The sequence below is a fragment of the Bidens hawaiensis genome, unplaced genomic scaffold (genome assembly GCF_021521415.1).
Source record: "Bidens hawaiensis isolate Kalapana, Puna unplaced genomic scaffold, B.hawaiensis_p1.1 tig00000416_1, whole genome shotgun sequence".
Lineage (NCBI taxonomy): Eukaryota > Viridiplantae > Streptophyta > Magnoliopsida > Asterales > Asteraceae > Bidens > Bidens hawaiensis.
Genome location: NW_027491029.1, coordinates 4,663,321 through 4,675,625, shown reverse-complemented (window position 1 = coordinate 4,675,625; position 12,305 = coordinate 4,663,321). Strand labels below are relative to the sequence as shown.

General features: G+C 42.7%; 1 non-coding gene across 1 annotated transcript; it reads right to left on the bottom strand.

Moving 5' to 3' along the window:
* Positions 1-200: 200 nt before the first annotated feature.
* On the bottom strand, positions 201-307 carry LOC143625080 (small nucleolar RNA R71). Its single transcript, XR_013152213.1, has one exon. It is a non-coding gene; the product is annotated as a small nucleolar RNA R71 (small nucleolar RNA).
* Positions 308-12,305: the final 11,998 nt, after the last annotated feature.

Here is a 12,305-nt window from a genome sequence, read left to right as displayed (position 1 = left end):
TTGACATGTTTGTTCAAATATGCGAAACATTCAATATCGACAACATGAACGATGAAGCCATCTATCTTCATATTTTTTCCCTTCTCACTTGCCGGCAAAGCCTACAAATGGCTGAAGTCACTACTTGTTGGATCCATCACCACTTGGGCATGCCTTCAAAAAAATTCATGACGAAATTCTTTCCGCCATCTAAATCCACCCGACTCCGTGATGAGATTTTTTCTTTCCGCATGAGGTCCAACGAGTCTTTCGGGGTAGTGTGGGAAAGATTCAAGGACCTCCTTCTTAGTTGTCCTCATCATGGTTTAGATAACTGGATGCTCATCGAAAAATTCTATAATGGAGCCACACAGCACGTGAGAGAGATGTTGAACCAGACTGCTAACAGGAACCTCCTCAAGAATAAAGATCCTGATGAGTGCATCGTCCTTTTTGATGATCTAGCAGCGAGCTACGAGGGGCACGGGGGCATAATTTCCTCCAGGTCATCGATAGAAGTACTTCAGGTCTATTCGAACACTAGCATGCAGGCGCAGATTGATGCTTTGAACAAACTCGTTAAAGATCTTACCGTTAAGAGCGTCACGAAGTGTGAGGTTTTCCGAGGGGGTCATGACACCATCGACTATCCTGTTAAGTCGGGTAGCAATCAAGAGGAGGTTGATTTTGTCAACAACCCCTTGAGATATCAAAACCCCGCCTTCGGCGGGAACACCGGATGGAGAAATCATAATAACTATCGAGGGGGCAAGCCAGTGGCTACCAAGCCCAATACCAAAACCAGCGTCGAGAGAATCTATTCGGGCAGGGGAGTTCAGATCAGGAAAGTTCGGAACAAGTGGGGAGAGAGGAGAAGAAAGCCTCACTGGAGGAGATGATGGCTGAGCTGTTGAAGCAAGATTAGAGGAGCCGAGTGACAAATGAGGCAAAATTTTCAGAACACGATGCTATGCTGAAGAACCAGACCACATCTCTAGCTAATCTTGAGCGTCACGTCGGAGATATTGCCAGCCAGTTATCCGAGAGAGCACCGGGTTCACTATCGAGTAATACCGAGAAAAATCTGAGAGGGTTCACCAAAGAAGTAACTACTAGGAGCGGTGCAATAAAAGAAAGAGAGGCTGATCCTTCGAGAGTTGTCAAACTTGCGGTCGATGAAGAGGAGCAAGTGGACGAGGAGATCCAGATGGAGCCTCCTCCAACCGGGGCACACTAGCAGACTATTCCAGCGAGTACGAAGCCATCCGATAAACCTTCGTAATCATCTAACCCACCTCTCAGAGTCTACAAACCCAAATTGCCTTATCCTGGGAGACTTCGATCTGCCAGAGATGATGAGCAAAACTCCAAGTTCCTCGAACTTCTCAAGAAACTTCACCTGAGCATTCCTTTCCTTGAGGCGCTTACTCAAATTCCCAAATATGCCAAATTGCTCAAGGACATTCTTTCCAATAAGGAGAAGTTAGCTGAGGTTTCTTCTATTTCGTTGATTGTTGGGTGCTCTGCGGTATTGCAGAGCAAGTTGCCTGAAAAGATAGCCGATTCTGGGAGTTTAAAAATTCCCTACATCTTAGACGACGATACGTTTCGACATGATTTGGTGGACCTTGGGGCCAACATCAATCTCATGCCGTATTCTGTGTTCAGTAAGTTGGGTCTTGGTGAACTGAGGCCAACCCGAATGAGTATCCAACTTGCTGATCGTTCTGTGAAATACCCGCGAGGGGTGGTCGAGAACATGCTTGTTCATATCGACAAGTTCATCTTTCAGGTGGACTTTGTCATTCGGGATATGAATGAGGATGATAGTGTCCCGTTCATTTTAGGCCGGCCATTCCTTGCCACCGCACAATCATTGGTCAACGTCCGTGAGGGAAAATAGATTCTGAAAGTTGGGGATGATAACATCACCTTTGACGTAAGACATTCCCTCAAGCGCCCCAAGTCGGCGTACGACTCCCTGTATTTTGTTGACACCATCGTATCTCATGTGCGAGAGTTTTTCACCGACATCTGTGGAGGACCTACCTTAGACCCACAGTTTCTCGATAGGTAGATTTCAGAGGTCGAGATGGTTGCCATGACTGCTCAATCATTGATGGATGACACCGTATCACCGCCCCATGATTCAGAGTCAGTTGTTGAGATCGTGCGAGACGATCCGAGAGATCGACCTTCTGTTGAGAGCCCTCATCCTTCCTTAGAACTTAAGGATCTACCCGATCATTTGGAGTATGCATTTTTGGACGAAGAGAGGAAGCTACCCGTCATTATCGCGTCTGCCTTGACGGAGGACGAGAAGTTGAAGTTGTTAAAGGTGCTGAAAGCGCATTAGGAGGCGATAGCATGGAAGATTATCGACGTCAAAGGGATTAATCCCTCATTCTGCACTCATAAGATCCTCATGGAGGATAATTTCAAATCCGTCGTTCAGCCTCATTGGAGGCATAATCCGAAAATGCTAGAGGTCGCTAAGAAAGAAATCATTAAACTCCTTGATGCGGAAATCACTTTTCCCATCTCTGATAGCGCCTGGGTGATACGGTCCAAGTGGTTCCGAAGAAGGGTGGCATGACTGTCGTCACCAATGAACGGAACGAGCTTATTCCCACTAGGACCGTGACCGGTTGGAGAGTCTGCATCGACTACCGCAGACTGAATGACGCCACTAGGAAAGATCATTTTCCTCTACCATTCATTGTCAGATACTTGAACGTTTAGCGGGTCAGCAATACAACTGTTTTATGGATGGTTTCTCCCGGTATTTCCAAATCCCGATCTCTCCCGATGATCAGGAGAAAACCACATTCACCTACCCCTACAACACGTTTGCCTATAAACGCATGCCCTTTGGACTCTGTAACGCTCCAACTACTTTCCACCGATGTATGGTGGCGATCTTTCACGGCCTGATCGAGGATTCCATGGAGGTGTTCATGGACGATTTTTCTGTCTTCGGGAATTATTTCGATCATTGTCTCTCCAACGTTGATAGGATGATGGCTCGTTGCGTGGACACCAACCTAGTCCTCAACAGGGAGAAGTGTCACTTCATGGTACGCAAGGGCATTGTTCTAGGACATAGGATCTCGAGTGTGGGGATCGAGGTCTATCGAGCTAAATTTGAAACCATTTCAAATCTTCCACGCCCACTTCTGTGAGATCCATCCATATCTTCTTAGGTCATGCAGGTTTCTATCGCCGGTTCATTAAAGGTTTCTCGAAAATTGCGAGACCGATGACCAAGCTACTAGAGAAAGATGCTCCATTTGTCTTCTTTGAACAATGTATCGAGGCATTTGAACTTCTAAAAGACAAACTCGTTAAAGCCCCAATCATGATTACTCCCGACTGGTCTTTGCCATTCGAATTGATGTGTGACGAGAGCGACTATTCCGTAGGAGCTGTGCTTGGATAGCGAAATTAGAAGCACTTCCACCCGATCTACTATGCGAGCCGAACCTTGAACACTCCTCAGGAGAATTACACCACCACCGAGAAAGAGTTATTAGCTGTGGTGTTTGTGTTTGATAAGTTTAGGTCCTATCTTCATCTGTCCAAAACAGCCGTCTACACGGATCATGGTGCCATTCATTATCTTTTGTAACATCCCGAAATTTCAAAGTAATATTAATTATATTACTTATTAATAGAGGGAAAGTTTACTCGGGTTATCAGGAAATAAATAAAAGAATGGGAGTTGGTATGGGTCGGGCTAGTGTTGGGTAATGGATGCGGGTTGTGGACTTGGATTATTTGAGATGGGTTAAATGAGAATGGGATTTAAGGGATATAAATTGTAACATCCCGAAATTTCAAAGTAATATTAATTATATGACTTAATAATAGAGGGAAAGTTTACTCGGGTTATCAGGAAAAAAATAAAAGAATAGGAGTTGGTATGGGTCGGGCTAGTGTCGGGTAATGGACGTTGGTTATGGATTTGGATTAATTGAGATGGGTTAAATGAGAATGGGATTTCAGGGATATAAATACCCCCAAAACCCCAAAAATATCTTCATTTTACATCTATTTCTTCACACACTCAAAACACACATTCTAACCGATCAAGATTCGAAGCCGAGACCCGAGATGTTGTTGATAGATCTGAGTTGGTAAGGTAAGAACAAATCCAACAAAGCTAATATTACTGAAAATGGTTAGGATTGGATGGGTTAACCGGACCAGAAACCCAAACTGCCCAAATCGGACCCCAAAAACGTCGATTTTAGGCCGATTTGATGGTTGGGATTTGTAGGCGCCGATCATACGATTCCGTGGGTACCAAAATCGAGTTATTTGGCTAAGAAACGAAGGATTTATGGGCAAACAGATCTGCAGCGCGATAACTTCGCCTGCAAGATTAAGTTCGCCTGATGAACTTCGCCTTCAAGCGTAACTTCGCCTTCAAGCGTAACTTCGCCTAAGGATAACTTCGCCTACGGCCAAGTTCGCCTAAGGTTTAACTTCGCCTGAAGCCAAGTTCGCCTAAGGTTTAACTTCGCCTGAAGCCAAGTTCGCCTAAGGTTTAACTTCGCCTGAAGCCAAGTTCGCCGAAGGTTTAACTTCGCCTGAAGCCAAGTTCGCCTAAGGTTTAACTTCGCCTGAAGCCAAGTTCGCCTAAGGTTTAACTTCGCCTGAAGCCAAGTTCGCCTAAGGTTTAACTTCGCCTGAAGCCAAGTTCGCCTAAGGTTTAACTTCGCCTGAAGCCAAGTTCGCCGAAGGTTTAACTTCGCCTGAAGCCAAGTTTGCCGAAGGTTTAACTTCGCCTGAAGCCAAGTTCGCCTAAGGTTTAACTTCGCCTGAAGCCAAGTTCGCCCGAAGTTTAACTTCGCCTGAAGTGAAGTTCGTTTAGAAAATAAATTAAAAACCTAATGGAAAATGTGTTAAGACAGTTATCGAAAATAAAATTTTTCCAAGCTGACCTGGCAGCTTAACCCCAGCCAGGGGCTCTGCCCCTTGGACCCCGCTAGGGGCTGCCGCCCCTAGAACCCCGCTGCCAGGGGCGCTGCCCCCGGACCCCCGTTCGTTGTGGGTCATATATAGATAGAAATACCAAACGAGTAGTAGTAGTTAATTGATATGTGTAAATATTATACAGTTAGCCGAGCCCAGTTAAAGAAAGGAATTACGATCAACGGCGAGCGTAACAGGATCCAGGTGAGTTTCTAGCCCCATTTCTTTGCTATGTTTTCGGGGCTGTGTGCATACTCGATGTGAAGTGTGAATACACTTACCTTAAGTGGTAAGTGTATGCTATAGATGTTATATGAGGTATATATTTTATAATGCTTGTCGGTACGTGAACGATCTTCGGATATTGCACGTATCGTCAAGGAGAGTGATGGTCAAGTGGTTGTTAGTGAGTATGTATTCTATGATGCGACTTGCTTATTATGTAAATATTGTATTGGTATAAAGAGTGCTGTAGACAAGTAGAGGTAGAGTGTGTTAGAAGTGGCAGAGTCTAGTAAGAGTGTTAGTGGCATGACGATAGTACGTGGTAGGGTAAGCCTATACGTGACTTCGTTATTAAGGTGGCATCAAGTGGCATATAATGGCATAAGTGGCTAAGCTGTAGGGGTAATTAAGAGGCTAAGCTATAGGGGTAATTAAGTGGTTAAACAGTGGCATGTTAGACAGTGGACTATGTGTCTTCAGATACGTATATATATTGTATGAAGTGGTTGTATGATAAGTGGCTTGATTAACTAGAACTCACTCAGCGTAGCTGACTTTTAGTATGCACGCAGGTGAGCTGATTATAGAGTTAGCATGAGGATGACACACGACATGGATTGAACGGCTGGCATCTGAAGAAAGAAGTAAAGATGTTTTAAATATAAAGTTTTGTGTTATGGTATCAAAGAAAAGATTTAAAGTTTTGTAACAAATGATTGATGTTTTATATTCCGCGAAAAGTTTTAATAAACTCTGATTTGAAGAACTGTGTTGATGAGTAAATCCGACGCGAAAGTAGGGCTACCGGGTTCGGGGCCTTACATAAATATCCCCAAAACCCAAAATATCTTCATTCTCACCCTACACCCTAAAACTCCTAACACACACATACACCCACATTCTAACCGATCAAGATTCGAAGCCGAGACCCGAGATTTTGTTGATAGATCTGAGTTGGTAAGGTAAGAACATATCCTCCAAAGCTAATATTACTGAAAATGGTTAGGATTGGATGGGTTAACCGGACCCGAAACCCAAACTGCCCAAATCGGACCCCTAAAACGTCGATTTTAGGCCGATTTGATGGTTGGGATTTGTAGGCGCCGATCATACGATTCCGTGGGTACCAAAATCGAGTTATTTGGCTAAGAAACGAAGGATTTATGGGCAAACAGATCTGCAGCGCGATAACTTCGCCTGCAAGATTAAGTTCGCCTGATGAACTTCGCCTTCAAGCGTAACTTCGCCTTCAAGCGTAACTTCGCCTAAGGTTTAACTTCGCCTGAAGCCAAGTTCGCCTAAGGTATAACTTCGCCTGAAGCCAAGTTCGCCTAAGGTATAACTTCGCCTGAAGCCAAGTTCGCCTAAGGATAAGGTTTAACTTCGCCTGAAGCCAAGTTCGCCTAAGGATAACTTCGCCTGAAGCCAAGTTCGCCTAAGGTTTAACTTCGCCTGAAGCCAAGTTCGCCTAAGGTTTAACTTCGCCTGAAGCCAAGTTCGCCTAAGGTATAACTTCGCCTGAAGTGAAGTTCGTTTAGGAAATTAAAAGCTATAAGTTAAAGTAAATACCAGGCCACCAGATTAGATCAGACGAGTATTGATACGTGTAACTTGTACAGTCAGCCGAGCTCAGTTAAAGAAGGGATTTACAGCTACCAGAGGAAGAAGCAGAATTCAGGTGAGTTTCTAGCCCCATTTATGTGTTATGTTTTCGGGGCTGTGTGCATACTCAATATGTTTGTTAATACGCTTATCCTAAGAGATAAGTGTATGCTTAGGTGGATAATGTGAAATGTATGAATGATTGCATGGCGGTACGTGAACGATCTTCGGATATTGCACGTACTGTCAGGATGTAAATAAAGATATTAATATTGTATGTAATGTGAGGATGATGTATAAACATTATGAATGATTGCTTGATGGTACGTGAACGATCTTCGGATATTGCACGTACTGTCAGGTTGTAACGTTATAAATATGGTAAGTATGATATGTATGTTTATGTGTATGAACGTAATAAAGTTAATAAAAGAAGGAAATGACGGTTGTATGGTTACGAAAAGGGTACCGAGCCCTAATAATACTCGAGGTATGATGTATGGTTGTATGGTAACGAAGAGGGAATCGAACCCTACTAATATTCGAAAACAAGGGACCAGACCCTTATAATATCTGTGATGTTAGGGACCAGACCCTTATAATATCTGTGATGTTAGGGACCAGACCCTCATAATATCTGTGATGTTAGGGACCAGACCCTCATAATATCTGTGATGTTAGGGACCAGACCCTTATAATATCTGTGATGTTAGGGACCAGACCCTTATAATATCTGTGATGTTAGGGACCAGACCCTTATAATATCTGTGATGTTAGGGACCAGACCCTTATAATATCTGTGATGTTAGGGACCAGACCCTTACAATATCTGTGAGGATAGGGACCAGACCCTCATAATATCTGTGATGTTAGGGACCAGACCCTTATAATATCTGTGATGTTAGGGACCAGACCCTTATAATATCTGTGAGGTTATAGGGCGAAAGGCTCTTTAAAACGTATGATTATGAATGTAAAGAAAGTATGTAAGTAAGAAAGAAAGTATGTAAGTAAGAATGAAGGTATGAGTACTTATGTGTGTATGAAAGAAAGTTATGAGGTTAAGTACGTATGTATGTAATAAGGTATTGTATGGTATTGTATGATTAACTAGAACTCACTCAGCGTAGCTGACTTTTAGTATGCACGCAGGTGAGTAGGATGAGACAGCTGGCTTGAGTGGAGGACACATGGCAGAAGACTAAAGCCTGGCATTTGAAGATCTGATATGTTTTATAAGTTATGGTTTGATTTTGAAAGACAAGAGGAATGTTTTAAGACATGATTATGAATTGATATGTAATGTTTTATGAAAGTTTTATATTCCGCGTAAAGTTTTTAATAAACTCTGATTTGAAGAACTGTGTTTATGAGTAAATCCGACGCTAAAGTAGGGTCACCGGGTTCGGGGCCTTACAAGTTGGTATCAGAGCATAAGTTCGAGAGATTTAAGCATCCTACATGCTTAGACTCGAACAGAGAATGAGATTTAAGTAAGAAAGGAAAGAAGATGCCAGTTCAAGAATGCCATGTGTCGCTCAAGCAAAAATCAGTAAAGGTAAAGTGCATGATTAAATGATATATGTTAATGAGAAAGGAAAGATATGTGAACGATAGGGATAAGAATACTTGATTGTTTGATTTGACTAACTGCTTAAGTAGAACCAGCACAAATAGACTCATAAAGGGAAGCGAATAGGACACGGAAAGCAACGTGATCAGCTAGTCACAGCTGGCCACTGTTATTACCTGTTAGCCTTGCTATCCTTGTACTAAATAGTTCCTTGAGTGAGGATGTTTGTGTTTTCCCTTTTAGAATACTAATGGCTGGAGCAAAAAGGTTTGTTGGTAAGGGAGGTCACACTGGACGTCCTCTTGGAATACGCGTTGTCCGAGAACCTTCTGAAGAACTAGTTACTACCACGAAAAAGGATAAAAGTGAAACTTTGCAAGGACCAAGCAGCAATGAAGGGTATCAGCTGGATCCTGTTACTCAATTTGCCATTTCTTACGCTGTAGCTGCTGCAGAGAAGAAATTTCGTACTGACAAGTCTGCCGAAAACCATGCAAGGGCCACTGAGAAGGCAGGAGGAGACGGGAAGAAGGGTGATGATGATAAGGGAGGAGCGAAAGGAACCAAAGGATCTGTAGATGTCGTGGAGTATGCGGGGAAGAAGATACCAAAGGTCGCGGGAAGGGAAACATGCAAAGTGTGCGGGAAGATGCACCTAGGAGAATGCAAGGCTGGTCCAAATCAGTGCTACCGATGTGGGACGAAGGGACACATAACTCGTGATTGCACCGAGGACCAGAAATGTTATAAGTGTGGTAAGTCGGGTCACTTAGCTAAGGATTGTGGGGGAGCAAGAACGGTGGGGGAAAAGAAGGAAAAGAAATGGGCTACCTCTACTAAGCGGTCTGGCGTGATGGTGACAACAACTGATGAGAGGAAGGCCAAGGTTGGGAACAAGGATGCATGTAAGACATGTGGGCGAGTACACCAGGGAGAATGTAAGACTGGGACAGACAGGTGCTATCGGTGTGGAGAGAGTGGGCATTATTCTCGAGAATGCCCTGATCGTCCAAAGTGCTTCAAATGCGGAAAAGCTGACCATATGGCTAGGGATTGCAAGGAATCAGGGGCGGAAGGTGCGAAAGGATGAAGACTTGGGGAAACTGCAGAGAGGAAAGCTTGATGAAGGAATAATTGCTCATGCAATGGTTTTATTAAGTTACTTTTGCTTAAGGACTTGTTTTGTGTTAAGGTTTAAAACTTATGGTTATCAGTGACGCGTAATATATTGAGTAGGTTATTATTCGATTATTATGTTATGATGAAATGTTGTTTTAGACAATAGTGTTAAAAGTACTAATCGAAGCCCTTGGAGGTATGAGATGAGTTGTGGTACATCGAGGGTCTCATGGACAAGCTACCTTAAATAGCTAAAACACATGACCACCATTCGATGACTGCAAAGTCGGAAGTAAGAAGGATAACTCAGAAAGCGAAGGCGATTCAATAAAGTGTGTAAATATAAGAAGTTTTCCTTTTATAGGGAATGAGTTAGGTTTCGGGGACGAAACCTCTTTAAGGAGGGAAGACTTGTAACATCCCGAAATTTCAAAGTAATAGTAATTATATTACTTATTAATAGAGGGAAAGTTTACTCGGGTTATCAGGAAATAAATAAAAGAATGGGAGTTGGTATGGGTCGGGCTAGTGTTGGGTAATGGATGCGGGTTGTGGACTTGGATTATTTGAGATGGGTTAAATGAGAATGGGATTTAAGGGATATAAATATCCCCTAAACCCAAAATATCTTCATTCTCACCCTACACCCTAAAACTCCTAACACACACATACACCCACATTCTAACCGATCAAGATTCGAAGCCGAGACCCGAGATTTTGTTGATAGATCTGAGTTGGTAAGGTAAGAACATATCCTCCAAAGCTAATATTACTGAAAATGGTTAGGATTGGATGGGTTAACCGGACCCGAAACCCAAACTGCCCAAATCGGACCCTTAAAACGTCGATTTTAGGCCGATTTGATGGTTGGGATTTGTAGGCGCCGATCATACGATTCCGTGGGTACCAAAATCGAGTTATTTGGCTAAGAAACGAAGGATTTATGGGCAAACAGATCTGCAGCGCGATAACTTCGCCTGCAAGATTAAGTTCGCCTGATGAACTTCGCCTTCAAGCGTAACTTCGCCTAAGGTTTAACTTCGCCTGAAGCCAAGTTCGCCTAAGGTATAACTTCGCCTGAAGCCAAGTTCGCCTAAGGTATAACTTCGCCTGAAGCCAAGTTCGCCTAAGGATAACTTCGCCTGAAGCCAAGTTCGCCTAAGGTTTAACTTCGCCTGAAGCCAAGTTCGCCTAAGGATAACTTCGCCTGAAGCCAAGTTCGCCTAAGGTTTAACTTCGCCTGAAGCCAAGTTCGCCTAAGGTTTAACTTCGCCTGAAGCCAAGTTCGCCTAAGGTATAACTTCGCCTGAAGTGAAGTTCGTTTAGGAAATTAAAAGCTATAAGTTAAAGTAAATACCAGGCCACCAGATTAGATCAGACGAGTATTGATACGTGTAACTTGTACAGTCAGCCGAGCTCAGTTAAAGAAGGGATTTACAGCTACCAGAGGAAGAAGCAGAATTCAGGTGAGTTTCTAGCCCCATTTATGTGTTATGTTTTCAGGGCTGTGTGCATACTCAATATGTTTGTTAATACGCTTATCCTAAGAGATAAGTGTATGCTTAGGTGGATAATGTGAAATGTATGAATGATTGCATGGCGGTACGTGAACGATCTTCGGATATTGCACGTACTGTCAGGATGTAAATAAAGATATTAATATTGTATGTAATGTGAGGATGATGTATAAACATTATGAATGATTGCTTGATGGTACGTGAACGATCTTCGGATATTGCACGTACTGTCAGGTTGTAACGTTATAAATATGGTAAGTATGATATGTATGTTTATGTGTATGAACGTAATAAAGTTAATAAAAGAAGGAAATGACGGTTGTATGGTTACGAAAAGGGTACCGAGCCCTAATAATACTCGAGGTATGATGTATGGTTGTATGGTAACGAAGAGGGAATCGAACCCTACTAATATTCGAAAACAAGGGACCAGACCCTTATAATATCTGTGATGTTAGGGACCAGACCCTCATAATATCTGTGATGTTAGGGACCAGACCCTCATAATATCTGTGATGTTAGGGACCAGACCCTTATAATATCTGTGATGTTAGGGACCAGACCCTTATAATATCTGTGATGTTAGCGACCAGACCCTTATAATATCTGTGATGTTAGGGACCAGACCCTTATAATATCTGTGATGTTAGGGACCAGACCCTTACAATATCTGTGAGGATAGGGACCAGACCCTCATAATATCTGTGATGTTAGGGACCAGACCCTTATAATATCTGTGATGTTAGGGACCAGACCCTTATAATATCTGTGAGGTTATAGGGCGAAAGGCTCTTTAAAACGTATGATTATGAATGTAAAGAAAGTATGTAAGTAAGAAAGAAAGTATGTAAGTAAGAATGAAGGTATGAGTACTTATGTGTGTATGAAAGAAAGTTATGAGGTTAAGTACGTATGTATGTAATAAGGTATTGTATGGTATTGTATGATTAACTAGAACTCACTCAGCGTAGCTGACTTTTAGTATGCACGCAGGTGAGTAGGATGAGACAGCTGGCTTGAGTGGAGGACACATGGTAGAAGACTAAAGCCTGGCATCTGAAGATCTGATATGTTTTATAAGTTATGTTTTGATTTTGAAAGACAAGAGGAATGTTTTAAGACATGATTATGAATTGATATGTAATGTTTTATGAAAGTTTTATATTCCGCGTAAAGTTTTTAATAAACTCTGATTTGAAGAACTGTGTTTATGAGTAAATCCGACGCTAAAGTAGGGTCACCGGGTTCGGGGCCTTACATCTTTTCAGCAAGCAGGATGCTAAACCTCGTCTCATCTGATGTATCCTGCTGCT